The sequence below is a fragment of the Martes martes genome (assembly GCF_963455335.1).
Source record: "Martes martes genome assembly, chromosome: 18".
In the NCBI taxonomy this organism is placed as follows: Eukaryota; Metazoa; Chordata; class Mammalia; order Carnivora; family Mustelidae; genus Martes; species Martes martes.
The window spans coordinates 22928878-22943362 of record NC_137906.1 but is presented as its reverse complement, the minus strand read 5'-3'; the positions used below and the strand labels follow the sequence as shown (position 1 = coordinate 22943362).

At 54.4% G+C, this 14485-nt stretch overlaps 1 protein-coding gene across 4 annotated transcripts in view; it reads left to right on the top strand.

Annotated features, from left to right (window-relative positions):
* The first annotated feature begins 621 nt into the window (after positions 1 to 621).
* Positions 622 to 14485, top strand: part of IL4R (interleukin 4 receptor) — a 36082-nt gene continuing 22218 nt past the window's right edge. For 2 of the 4 annotated variants that reach the window (XM_080830518.1, XM_080830515.1), the window contains exon 1: positions 980 to 1094. The gene's annotated coding sequence lies outside the window, so the exon portion shown is untranslated. Of the gene's footprint in view, positions 729 to 979; positions 1095 to 14485 lie in introns of those variants that run through there. The other 2 variants (XM_080830517.1, XM_080830516.1) reach the window with 2 other exon arrangements.

The window sequence follows — 14485 nt, the reverse complement described above, 5'->3', positions numbered from 1 at the left end:
TCTCCAGCCAAGCTAGCCTCCAGACAATTCCTCCAACATGCCATCCCAGGGCCTTTGCACATTCTGTTTTTGGTCCCTAGTTCCCCCCATATTCTCTTCAGGTTCAGTTCAAATATCTCATCAGGGACACCTCTCAAGCACCAGCTCCACTGGCCTTATACCTCCCTCTCCGTTTAACTTTTCTCTTGGGACCTCTTCTTACCTAAAATACTTTATTCCTCAGTGTTCTTTCCCACCGTCTGGTTCCCCATGGGCTCTTTTGGTGTCCAGTGGTTAGTGGTCTGTGGTGCCTAGGCTCAAATCCCACACCTGCTGAGTGATTCTCAGCAAGTTGCCCCTCTGTGCCTCAGTTTCCCCACCTGTAAAATGAGCAATAGTAATACAGCTCCTTCATAAGGCAGTCGTGAGGATAGAATGAGTTACCACGTGCAGAGCCTCGGAGCAGAGTTTACCAGATTGTACTAGCTACTGATAGAAGGCTTGCTTCGCTATCTAAATTCTTGTGGCGCCTGGCATATGGGAGGCGCTCAGTAAACACTGGAGGGAAAAACACCCACGGGCACTTCGCAGAAGCCAGAAGCCGGGCTGTCAGGAATGGGTAAAGGAAGAGAGCTGGCCAATCCCCACCCCAGCCCTGCCGGCTCCCAGCCCCAGAGGCACTCAGCCCTCCGCAAAGCGCGGCTGGGGGGCCGCCCGCAGGAGCTGGGACTTTGGTCCGCGAGTCAAGGGTAAGCACCGCGGAGTTCTCCGCGGGGGCGGCCGTGCGCCCAGGGGGGCCGGGCCCTGCTGCCGGGTCTGCCCGCTGCGAGGTCCGAGGCCGGCCGCAGAGGGCGCGGGGCGCGGGGCTGGGGGCGGGGGGCAGCAGGGCGCCGGGGCGGGCCACTGGGCGGCGCGGGGCGGGGCCTGCGGCGGGGCGGGGTGGTGAGGGGCGGGGTGGTGAGGGGCGGGGCGCAGGAAGGCGGGGCGCAGGAAACCGGGGCGGGCGGGCTGGCGTGCTCAGGAAAGCCCCGCGCGGCGTTGGGAGGACCGGCGCTCCGGGGGTCCCCCACTTCCCGCTCGGGCGCCGGCGCGGCGAATGGACCCGGGGCGCGCAGGTAGGACGCGGGCCATCGGCCCGGGGAGGGGCGCGACCGCCGGCGCGGCCCGGGGCGGCGGGGACCCCCGGGGCCGCCCCGACCGCATCGGGGGGCCTCCCGGAGCCCGCCCTCCCCGCGCCTCGAGCGGCGCCCGGATCGACCCGGGTCGCCCCCGGGCGGCGGGCGCGCGGAGCCGAGGACCCCCGGCGCGCCCCCTCAGATTCGTGCTGACCCGGAGACGCCAGCGGAGACGGCCCCTTCGGGGACTTGGGGACGTCGTGGGCGTGGGGTCAGGCGGGACTTGGGCCACGCAGCCCCCTGGTCGCGGAGATCACCCCCTAACCCCGAGCTCAGGAAGTGGGTGAGGATCGGGTGGGGGCGGGGGAGTTCCGAAAACTGAACTTGGTGACCAGGTCGAGGCGTCTGGGGAAATCGGGTCCTGTCGACCCTTTCTCTCCTTATTTGAATATTGGATGGACCCAGTTATAATAGAGATCAAATACTGGACTAATTTTGTACAGGTTCTGTCTGGATCTTTGGAAATATTATGAGTTAAATCGCAGAACAACCGTTTTGGTTGGTACAGTGTGTGAATCAGTCCGTTTTTCAGATGAGGACACTGAGGCCCCCGGGGAATTTTAAATCGTTTGCCCGATGTGACTCCTGACTGCAAAGTGTGCAGCAGGGCTCGGCCCCCGGCGGTCGGGTGCCAGAGCCTGCTGTCTTCCACCTGTCGGTGATACTTGTCAAACTATCCCATAAACGAATTATCCAGGGAATTTTATTAAAAGGCAGATTCCCAGGCTGCCTTCAGTGAGATTCAGATTCAGTAAACCTGGGAGTCTGGATTTTAAAACACACACACACGCACAATCTCGATTTCTTAGATCAGGCAAGACTGACGACCAGGCAAACTCCGCATCCCTGCTGCTTGGATTTGTCGATGGCTCTCCGGCCAGCACTGATCCTCCTGGAGGCCTAGCCTCTCCTCTGTTCTCCCCCAGCCCTCTGTGAGGTTCCTCCCTAAGAGTGGCCTCTTTTAGAAATGTGGGCATTTGCTGGGACATCAGTGCCTTTACTAAAATCCTAAAGTCCTATGGGGAGACTGAGGGTGTATACCTCTCTCCCCCACAGTCAGGGGACATTCAGGGTCCTGCAGAGTCCCCTTGAGTGCCGTTCATCTGCCCTGTGGCTGCAGGTGAGGATGCTGAGGTGTGTGGCATGGGAGGCAACCTGTCCTAGCCATCCGCTCATTTATTAGCACCTACTGGGCTCATGCTGGGCATGGCTCCAGTGGTGCTGGGGAGGGGGGAGAAGCCACACATGGGTGGGAAGGTGGGTCTGGCCACATCGTGGAAGGCCTTGAATGCCATGCTGAGAAGCATGGCCCGGTGCACTTCACCTTTGCCTGAGCCCCAGACAACCACAGTGCACATTTCCAGGCCCCACCCAGGACCTCCAGAGCCAAATCTGGAAGGGAGGCCATGGGAAAGGAGCAAGGAGGGAAGCCGGCTAGTGAGTCAGTCACCCTGGTTACCACGTACCCAGTTACCAGCAGGTCTGGGATGACCTGAGGATTTCCAGATTCTGGGCAGTGACTCACTTACTTGATGTGCCTTCTACAGCAGGATCCCCGGGGGTGCAGAAAGGTCAAGCTGGGGTAGGGAGGTAGTCCCCTGAGGCAGTCAGTTTCCTGCTGCTCTGATTTAGAAATGAAGCTGAAATGCACCATCAGAGGAGGAGAGGGCCTGTCCTGGACACCCCCCCTCCCTAAATCCCCACCCCTCTACCCCACAGGATGGAGGAGAGAGTTTGGGTTCAAGTGACCCACTGGCCTCAGCTGCCTTTGATGGTACCTGGGAGCGAGGCAGGGGCAAAACCCCCCACACTGGGTGCTTCTCATTTTTCAAGTTGGACTTTCGTGAAGGTTGAGGACATGTTTTTTAAGATACTTGACGTGATTTCCCTCACATAGTACATCACAACAAATGTTCATGACTCTTTTTGCCCATTAAGAAGCACAGTGTGGAGGTTAAGAGCCAGGGCTCTGGAGCCAGATTGCCCAGGTTCAGATGTTGGGTTTACAGTTGACTAATTTCTCAGGACCTCGGTCTTCCCATTTATGAAAGGATAGTGACGACTTTTTACTACTGTAGTGATGATTAAATGTAAGGATAACGGTCAAGTGTCCAGACAGTGCCTGGCACAGAATGAGCACGATGTGTTTGTTAAGTAAATAAATGAACGTCACTGGATGGGGTTTAATCTACCCATTTTGCCAGGGATGCGTGCAGTGGCCTTGGCCGAGGCTGTATATTTGGAAGTAACAGGGAGGGATTTGAATCTGCTTTTCTTCCCAGCCTGCGTTCCTTCCCACTGTGCCAGTTTGCTCACGTTAGCCCCGGGGACAGCTTTCTGAGCATTTCCCGTGGTCATTTCTGACCTGAATTCCCTTGGCGGCTTGCCTGCATGTCGTATGAACTTGCCCTTGCAGGAGTGTGGACCAGAAGCCCAGCGGAGACTGAAGGGTCTTGCGGTAGCCAGGGTGTCCTGCACCAAACAGGTTGTGTCCCTGATGTGTGACTTCCAGGAAGTCACTGCTTCTCAGAGCCCAAGGCAGAGAGGAGAGTACAGGCTTGCAGACCGGGCTGGGGCTGGGGGTGGGGGTGCTGGGTTCAAATTTAGACCTTGCTGTTTCCTATCTGTGGCATCTTGAGCAAGGTGCTGAACCTCTCTAAGCCTCAGTTTGCCTGTTACTAAAATGTGTATTGGACGGGTGTTCATGAGATCGTTTCCATAGACACCTTGCCCACGGCTCAGTGATTACTGTTTCTTTTCTTCTTAGGACAGTCACTTCATACCCAGCCCCTAGCTTGCTCATTTATTTCTTTGAATATTTATCAATATTTCCGGGAGCTCCCGATAGAGCAGTGGACAAAGTCTCTGCTGTCTTGGAATTTCAGTTCCAGTTAATAAGACAGGCAAAACACAAGCAAACTGATATAGACAGCTCTACCCACCCCGCCCCTTATTTCTAATGCTGAAGTCTGCAGGCTCTGGAAACTGAAAGTTTTTCCATGACCCCATGGGAAGCGAGACCTGAGGTGAACTAATCACGAGGCACTTCAGTGTGTTTGTTTATGCTTCCCTGATATGAATGCTTGTGTGTCTCACTGCAGAGGAATGAATGTGAGCGATCCGGGGAGTGCTGGACCCCTGGTGGGGAGGCAGGGTGGTTAGGTCAGGTGGGATTTTATACCAGGTGACCTTTCTGTAATCTGAGTTACCATGAATTCTGAGACATGCCTGGTCAGCCTGGACTTCACACAGGAGAACAGGGACTATCCCATCAGGACTGGGAGGAAAAGTAAAGCAGGGCGAGTGCGGACTCCAGGGCAGCCTCTGTGAGGAGCGACATTGAGGAAGTTGCGGGGGCAGAGGCCGGGGGCAGAACGGGCCAGGTGGAGGGAACCCCAGGAAAGGTCTTGTCCACCCCAGCAACCCCACTTCCCGGCTTGCTGCTTGTCCCTGGCTCTGGGTGCACAGATCTGTCTAAACATGCATGTCTTTGCCTTCCCAACACGTAACCAGGCCTCTGAGAATTCAGATTTGGCTCCGACTGACTCATTTTCACCCTAGGGGTCTCAAGTTTGCTTTAGAGATCCCCGGCTTTTGCTCAAACAAGCCTGGGCACCGACTCACTGGAGAGGATCACCAGCTGGGCTGGCATCTGAGTCCCCCCCCCACCCCCGCCCACCCTCCTCGCCGCCACAGGGAGAGAGGGAGGAAGTGGGTCCCTGTGAGGCGAAGAGAGCTTGGCCCCCTGGGTTTGGTGGAACATTTCCTAAAAGGGAAGGACTGTCCTTCTGAGCAGCGGGTTTATAAAGGGACAGAGCACACACCAAAAAGTAACGGGTACACACATGCCTTGAGTGTTAGCACCAGGCTTACACTCCCTCAGCAAACATGTTAGGGACAGGGGACACAACAGTGACACAGAAGCAAGAGTCCTCGTGGAGCTGACATTCTAGGGAGGGAGGTGACTTTTGAGCTAAGACCCGAGGTAAAACAAACAAACAAACAAACAAACAAACATGTGGACCTCCAGGGAAATAAGAGAGTGATTCCTACAGAGGGAACAGCAGGTGCAAAGGCCCCGAGGTGGGACCAAGCTTGGTATGTCTGACCCCCAAGAAAACTGCTGTGGTTGGAAGGAATTGAGCAAGACAGAGAGGGGAAGGAACACAGGTCGGGGAGGTAAAACAGAAACCAGACACCTGCAGGTACCTCATTCACCTCGTGAAAGGAGCTGGCAGAGTAGGAGCTGCTCTCATCCAGACTTTACAGATGAAGCAACGGGCACAGAGTCGTTGAGTGACTTGGCCAGGGCCACACAGGTGGCAGAGCACAGCTGTGAAGCCAGCAGCTCCAGTATCCTCAGTCTTCACCACGGTGTTTCAACACATCATGTGGTCGGATCCGGATCAGGATGGTGTTTCCAATGAACTAATCATTGTACTTATCATTTTACCAACGAGAGCCTTCCGGGCCCCAAACAGTGAGGACACACCAAAGCACGGGGTGGGGGGGGGGCGGTGTGTGGCAGAGGATGAGTAGAAGCCCCTCTCCACATCAGGCACTGACCTGGGTAAAGGTGGGTAGGCGAGCAGGTGCCTCCCCATTTCCCCGAGGAGGAAACTGAGGCTCAGGGTGGGGGCTGATCTGGGTGACACAACGCCAAAGGGACAGAGTCTGGGTTCAACCCTGAGGCTGCTGACCCAGGAGCCTGTGCATTTAACTGCTGTTCTGAGCCATCCAGCCCAAGGAGTAGCATCTAAAAGAAACTACCTTTCTTGGTCAGAAGTGAGGGAGCAGAGTCACCAGCAGCCATTTTGGAGAACTGGGATGGCCCCGAGGTTTTCCTATGCCAGGAGACTGTTCTGCCTTTTCAAAAGAGGAAACAGAGCTTCTGTGGAGAGGAGAGACACCAGATCTGTGGACAGGTAGCCCTCCAAGCCCGTGGAGCCGCAGCCTCTTAACAATCTTGCATCTGGAGATGGAGTGTAGGCCTTCCAGAAGCCACATTTTCACAGCTGGACAGCTCTAACTGGGAGAAAAATCTTTCCTGAGATTTAGCCAAATTAACTTTCCAGTAGTGTTCACGTTCTGGCTCTGGTTCTCCCCTTTGGAAGTAGTAACCAGCTCCCTCCAACCTGAGCCCAGTTTTTCTCTTACTCGAAATTCAGAGTATTGGTTCTTTCAGTCATTCTTCCTGACTCAGGGAATTATAAAGAATTCGGTCTGGCTTCAGACATGATCCAGTTGCTCAAAGTCAAACCCATTGCCTCCCACCAAAGCCTGCCCAGTCACAGGGGGAGGGAGACTATCACCTCCTTGGATTTGGAGCCCCTACCTCTGTTGATATAATCTGAAATCATACTTCTGAGTGGTTACATCCCCCTTGGAGTTCACATTGGACTTTCCAGCCAAAACCTCCTCTTCTACATTGCTGCCCATCAAAATTTCTTCCATTCTGAAACTCCTTATCTGAGGCTAACACTTGTTTTCAGGCTTTCTTGTTTTCTAGTAAATCTGCTTCAGGCTAAGTGGCTATGTTTTTTCCTCCGAGTACTCCTTTGGCTTCATTCCACAGGTCTTTCTTACACAATGTCGTTCATTGCTAAAATAATTTACAATTTCCCTTTTGATTGCAAACTTTTTTTTTTGAAGGCGCATGGCTTTTTTTAAAGTTATCTTTGTATTGTTGGAGTCTAAGTTTATTGCATAGTGGTCAGTATTTATGACTTGTGTGAGATCAGTGATGGAGAATTTGTTGAGGTCCTTGTAAGATTCCTCTGGTCAGTTTTTCTGTATGTTCTTCATGTATTTGAAAGGATGTATATTTTCTGGTGGGTGTAAAGTTTTAGGAATCTATGAGCTCAAGCTTGATCATTACATCATTCATATTTTCTGTTTTTGTGTCTGTTTTTGTTTTTTTCTTTATTTTCTAACCCATATTGTTTGGTGCATGGAAATAGAATATATGAGTAGAAGGAGGGTTCATGATTTTTATACTTTCTTGGTGAATTGTTGCTCTTATCATAAAACGCCCACCTTTCTCTCTTTTATACTTTGTTGCCTTGAATTCCACTTTATTCGGTATTAATATTCCTATACCTGTTCTCTTTATATGCATTTTTGTGACTTTTCTTTGACCTTAGTCTTGGAGCCACATAAATTAAAAACAAACAAAAAACAAAAAACAACGTACATCTCAGTCTCGGCTTGGCAACCCACTTGCTCTGTAATCTGCGGCAAGTCCTTTGGCCTGTTTGGGTCTTACTTTCCTCATCCATAAAATGGGGCTATGACTCACTCTGCCCCTCTCTCCAGTTCCTGTGAAAATAGCGACAGTCATGGATATGAAAAGTGCTGCCAACATCCCTGTGCGTGGGTTAGTCACTGGGTGTGAACTTGGGCTGACGTTCCAGGCAGTGAGGATGGAGGAGGACCTGGAGGGCAGGGACCACTCCCAGAGGGCGAAGATCAATTTCACGGCGGCTGCCCCTGGCTGGCTGCCTCCTCTGTTCCCACAGACGATGAGTAAGACACGGTCTCTGGCCTGGAGGAGCTTCCAGTCCGGAAAAGGAGAGGAAAGAAGGCACAGCTCAGTACTGCTGAGACTGGCAGGGATGCTGGGACAGAGGGACAGCCAGGGGAAGGGCTGAGGGAAGAGCAGGGTTTGAGCAGTCGGGTCCGTGGGGGTGGCACAGGAGGTGGGCATCGAGGGGGGAGTCTGTGGCACATTTGGGGACCGGTGGAGCCGGGCTGGGAGAGCGCAGCGTTGGCAGGCGGGCCTCCTCCCCTATGAAGGAGGAAGGCGTGGGGCTTGCAGAACTTTGACTCTCCTCCCTTGCCCCCGTGATGCTGCTCGGCCACAAAGAACAGGCGATTTGGGGAGAGTGTGGGGTTCTTCAGTCCGTTCTCATCACCCTGACAACCACATCCCGCAATGAACAAGAGCTAACAGGGACAGAGGGCAGGGGACCTTTGAAAAGGCAGCCCTTTGCCTTTGGGGGTGCCGGTGCCCAGGCAAGCTGTGGGGTCTTCCAACTGTGGCTGCTTGTGCGTCTTGGTGACGGCATCCTGGGACACCCTCGCCCCCGACCTTGGGGGACGTCAGCTGGTGGTTGGAAGCCAAAGGGACTACAGGTCTGTGGTGTGGGCTTTGAAACTGGAACTGCTTTCCAGATCTTAAAAAAATTAGGAAAAGGGGCACGGAAATCTGGATTTCAAGCTGCTTTTTGAAATGTCAAGAGACCTAGGCCCAGGCCTTCACGGAGGTGACAGAAAGCAGCTGAGTTGGAGTGACAGTTGCCCTTCAGGACTGGCCCTGGGCCCACCGCGCTGTCATGTGTCATGTCATATGGGCCTGTCCGTCATGTGTCGGACATGAGCTCCCTTAGATCCTTGGGTCGACTCTGGGTGGGGGGATGGCTGTGAGCCGCGAGAGCAGAGGCAGGTGAGTGGAGAGTCGGTGGCCCCAGGAAAGACCGAGGTGGGCTGGAAGTGCTGTCTGGAGAGGACTGCTGGGTCGGGGGGCGGTGGGGGGCTGGCCGCCCTGAGCCCAGAGGGCATGGCCTCTCTCCTTTTTCCCTTTTCCTCCCTCTGTGCAGACGGGTGCACAGCTTTGTGCCTTTTCCCTCGGTGTGCAAAAGTGTGCAGAACGCCGCCTAGAAACAGAGCTTGGCCAGCCCCCCAGAGGCTTCCCTCCTGCCCCCCCAAACCAGGGACAGTTCCTGACTTGTGACCCCAAGATCAGTTTGTCTCCTTTGGAACTTCTTGTCAATGGAGTCGATGTGCCCTTTGGCGCCCAGCTTCCTCTTCCATATGCCCCCGTGAGACCTGACGTGGCCACTGTCGGGGACTCAGGGTCTCAGAGCCTTTATGTGGTGCTTGGAGATGAGCTTTTGTTCCCTGCTCCACTGTCGCAGGGCCTCTTCCGCCCTGGTCTCCTCGTCTCCTTGCAGCACGGCGAGGCAAGTGGTTCTGCCCTCACTTCATAGATGAGGAGATAGAGGCCCTGAGAGGAACCCCAGCTTGCCTGTCAGACAGTCAGGGCAAGGCCTGGCCACTCAGGCCCAGAGTTAGGCTTCTGTGTCTCCAAGGCACTGGGGTCCCTGCCTGAGTGTCTCCACACGTCCATGTGTCCCTGACTATGCCAGGAATAATATAGGAAGAGCTCTGGGAGAGACTCCTTCCCCGCAGTGCCCTTCTGCAGACAGAAAGTGAACAGAGAGCTCTTCCCTGTGTGGACCTGATTGGCGCAGCTCTGGGTTGGCCCAGGGGACAAAGTCCTGGTCGTCGTTGAGACAAGTTCAGGGGTGAGGGCTGGGCAAACAGGGCCAGAAGCCACTTCTAGCCCAAATGTTTCCTGCGTCTGCGGTGGGGATAATACTGCACCTGCCATAGTCTTTGGGTTGATGTCAGGGTTAAGCCAGTCGGTGAAGTTCAAGTGCAGAGCAGAGTCTGGTGTGACCGAGACTAAGGCCGGGCATTCTGGGAGGTGGGGGTGGAAGTCACAGGCGGAAGGGCCCAGGGTATGGTCTCTAATGGGTGCAGAAACTGGGGACACGCAGGGGCGTTCATGGTGCCTTCAACAGACCTCAGGAGGCAGGCCCGCTGGGAGCCATGGCTGTCACTAAGACAGCCAAAATCTAATCAGTGTCCTGGGGCCGGGGCCATAATCATGGTAATGCCCCAATTACCAGCTCTCTGAGGTCAGTTTCCCCAGTGGCCAAGTTCACGGCCTGCATAAAGGAATCTAAGGAGATTCTGAGCCAGAATTGGTCAGTGTTTATATGGCTATGAGAGGTGGATAATGGATAATTCCAGCTTGGGGGTCTGTGTCCGCGTCTTCATCAGGGACGGCTGCATTCAGCAAACACCCTTGCCCCCCCACTCCCCGCCGCCAGGTGTGCTGAGCATGTCCTAGGTTCTAGGGCCCCAGCAACGAACAGGGTGGACACAGCCTCCGGCTTTGTGGGCACTGGCGTCCCGGGTGGGGGGGGCGCTTTGGACATGTACAGGACATGTACATGTGTATGTGGTATGTGGTATGTGTATGTGGTAGGCCACGAGGACTGAGTGCTGAGCAGAGAAATGGGCTTGCAAGTGATGAGGGGGCGGCCAGCTGCTACTCCAGACTGCGTGTCTGGATTCGAAGGTCCCTCGGGCTCTGCCTCCTCCTTGGGGCCTCTGGGGACGTTCTGAGGATGTGCATGGCTTCCAGGCTTCTCCGTGGGGCCTCCCCACCTCTGCAGGCTTCCCATTGGCAGCTTGGACTCAATGTAGCTATAGCCAACCTGAGTGTCCCCAAGACAGTGACCCCTCCAGCCATGTCCCATGGTCTCCAGCCCGCTCCTGGCCTTCTCAGACAAGGCTCTGTCTCTCTCTGCACAACCCCCTGGGCTTCAGATACAGCTGATGACTCTCAGGCCTATCTCCAGCCTGAGCCTTCCTTCTGAGCTGCAGGCCAGTAGAACATACTGCCTCCTGGATGCCCTCCAGGGGCCCTCCACCCGCTTGGACTTGCCACGTCCACAGTGTGGCTGGGCATGTGATCTTCCTGCCACCACCCATTGCCACCTACTGCCCAGCCTCAGGCCACTTCCGCCTCCCAGTCCCCTCCCCCCATCACCACCACCCATGAGCAAGTTAACCTCTACCTCCCACGCAGGGCTGAGTCTGCCCCTCTCCTCCAGCAGCCCCTGCCCCCCTAACCCAGCCACATGGGGCTTGAACCCCCAGCCCTTCTCCACACACAAGCTGGAGTGGACTTTGCGGCAGATGCACAGCTCCTCTCCTGCTTAACCGCCTTCAGTGGCTCCCCACTGCCCTGGGGATGGACGGAGTCTGAATCACATGCTATGCCTCCTTGACAGTATTGTCCGCTGGCCCTGTGACCTCTCCTTTCCCTTTGTCGCTGTAGTCAAGGGCCTGTCTTGTGGGGAGGGAGCTGAACTGTGCTCTCCCTCCTCCCTGGCTATGCCCTCATTCCTCATGCATCCCTTCCCCTGCTCTTTCCCTCTCCTAAGACTCATCAGGATCAAATATTGTAGTCCCCTCCTCACAGGAAGGACTTAAAGCATCTAGAACAGTGCCTGGCACTAAGAGGGCACTATGTAAGTGTAGAAATAAAAATAGAATAGAAGACCGCACGGTCGTTTATTGATGGGGGGTGGGGAGCTCTGGATGAGATGTTGCCTGTCCTCATGAGCCCACAGCGGGCTATTCTCTTCCCTCTCCAAGCACCCACCCTGCCCTCCCTGGGGGGTTCTCATTCATCCCTCTAGGGACACCTGACCCTCGAGGACCCGTGTGGATCTTCCCCCAACAGCCCTTACCTTTCCTGATGCTGCTTCCCACACCCCCCGCTCTGCTGCCCCCAAGCAGGCCTCTTTCTCACATGCCCCCCGCTCCACTCCACGGCACCCTGATCCAGGGCAGCCCCAGCCTTCTGGTGGCTCAGGAGCAAATGACGGTCATGCTCAACCCCGATCCATTCTCTTCCCAAAGTCCATTCTGTTGGCGAATCCTGTTGGCTCTGCCTTCAGCCGATCTAGAAGTCGGCCCGTTCCTGCTAATCCTTCCCGGCACCTGCTGCCTGGACCAGTGCAGTAGGCTCCTCACCAGTGCTTGCTTCTGCCCTTGACCCCATAGGCCTTTCAGACACACAACCAGAGGGATGGGTTGAAAAGTCTCATAGGGTCATATCTCTGCTCAGAAACCTCCAGTAACCTCTCTTTCCAAGTATTTGTCAAAGGGAAGAAGGAAGAAACGAATGGGTGAATGAGTGAATGAATGAATGGCTTTCCGCTTCGGTGGTTGCTGGCACATAGAAGGCACTCAGAAAATACAGCAGGAACACCCGTGGGTGTGGGCGAGTGGGTGAGGAGCTGTAGCGCACAGTAGGTCCACAGGGAGCCTGCTGGACCCTGTTGGGTTCTTGCCCGCAGTGGGAGTAGGACCGGCCTACCGCCACCTGTCCCGTCCACCCGCTGGGCTGCGAGCCCAGGAGGCAGAGGCCAGGCCATTTTGGGACCCTGGCCGGGCCTGCATCACCAGCTGGGTGGGGCCACTGACGCAGCTGCCGGTTCTGGGAACCCCAGCCGGGCAGCAGTTCTGGGAAGGCTGCTGCTCCGGGGAGGAGTGTGTCTCTGGCCCCCTGCCAGGGCAGCCCAGCTGTCCCAGAGGACGGAGGAAGCTCCTGGCCGACTACAGTCTGGAGCTCCAGGGGTCAGTGGCTCCCCAGCGAGGCCACCCGGAGCCCCCACTGTCACTGGCTTCCTCTTCATGTGCGCTTATCATGGGACTGGCTGCATCCTGTCTGCCCATCCAGCCCTCCTTCAAGCCAGTTTGCGGTCAAGAGAGGGAAGAGGAGTGGAGAGCAGGAGGCCCTGCACCCCATCGGGCTCAGGAAGAGCCACCGGGTCACTTCCCAACTGCTGCTGGCCTCTGACATTTCAAGACTTGACACTCACGTCCTCCCAAATAAAGAGTAAGTTAAGAGTACCTCACTGCCAGCAGGAAGGTTTTCCCACATGTTGCAGGCTCAGATTCGCACCAAGGGCTGCTTCCTCCCTCCCCAACCTTGGCTTTGTCACTTGCGGTCTCCGACCCTCAATTGCGGCCAACAGCACCACATCCCGGGGTGGCAGGGGCTGCATTTCGAAAGGCAGCAAAATCAGCAGTCAGGCACATGGGTACTGGAGTGAGGCTGCCTGGGTTCAGGCAGCTTGTAACTTCTCTGTGCCTCAGTCTCTTCATCTGTAAAAGAGGGGGGAGGTTTAACGGCCCCACCTCATAGAGCTGTGTGCATAGCCATTACCATAAGCAAAGCCTGGTACTTAGTGTTTAAAAATAGATTCTAGAATTTGTTACTCTTGACTTTCAAGCAATAACATTTAATAGATGTTTACTGAGCACAACACTACATATGTGTCAGGCACTATTCAGGTCCTGGGGATAAAACAACGGCCATAAAGCTCTGCCCTCTTGGGGCTTGGGGCTTGTGTTCTCATGGTGGGCAGACAAACAGTATGTATATAGAGAAATTTAAATGCTTACAGGTGATCTTTGACACTCCCAACGTCATGAGCTAATAAGCAGAATGAGAGGGTTTCCTATTTTGCTGAGATGAAATATATTTTGAGTGAATTGCTTAGGTCCTTTACCTCTTTTTCTATTTTCTTTTTCAAAATATTTTATTTATTTATTTGGCAGAGAGAGAGAGAGATCACAAGTAGGCAGAGAGGCAGGAAGAGAGAGAGGGGGAAGCAAGCTCCCCCCCTCCCCACCCCGAGCAGAGAACCTGATGTGGGGCTCCACATCATGAGATCATGACCTGGGCCGAAGACAGAGGCTTAACCCACTGAGACACCCAGGCGCCCCCTTTACCTCTTTTTCGTAAAGGGACCTTTGTGTTATTGATTTCTAAACTTCTTTATATATGAAGGCCCTTAACCTTCTGCAGTGTAGATTGCTATCTTTTCCTGGTCTTTGCTTGTTTTGTTTTGTTTTTTTTTTAATGGTGTATTTTGACCTGGGGAAGTTGAAAACATTTTTACAGTAGGATCTTTCAATCTTTGCCATCTACATCCTGAAATAAAACAAACATTCACACGTGTAACCTCCGCGATACGATTAGAGATGGTGATAAGTATATGACAGGAATAAACAGGGTGCTGTGATAAGAGGTAACGGGGGAACTCTCATTAGGTGGGGTTTCTGGGTGTAAAGGCTCGAAGCATGTCCAGGTGCTCAGAAGCCAGCGGGACGGAAGACTCGTGGGGGTCCGGGATGCGGTACAGGGGAAATGGTGGAACGTGTAGCAGGGGCCAGATGATCACGGGGCTCAAGGGTTTTTGGTGGTTTTGCTTGGTTTGGGTTTTGCATTTTCTTACACTTTTTAAGATATTTGTGACTCACCTGCAGTCGTAAGAAAGCAGAGTCAGGCTCCCCCGAGAGTACCGACTTAGGAAACGGTAGTACAGCACCACGACCAGGATATTGACATCCCCTGAGCTCACTCAGGAGGCACCTGTTTACTCGGACGCATCTGCGCATGTGCATGTTTGTGCGCATGTGCGTAGTTAGTTCCGGGCAGTTTTGTCACGTGCTGAGGTCTGTGTCTCCAGCCCAGCCGGAGCGATACCGGGATCCCTTGTGTTGCCTTTTATAGCCACACGGACCTTCCTTCCTACCCGCCAACCGTGAATCTGTTCTCCATTTCTATAATTTTGTTATTTCAAGAATGTTAACATAAATGGAATCACACAGGGTGCGCCCTTTGGATTGGCCGTTTGCGCTCTGGGGCTTGGGTTTTATTCCGAGTCGGAGATGCTCCT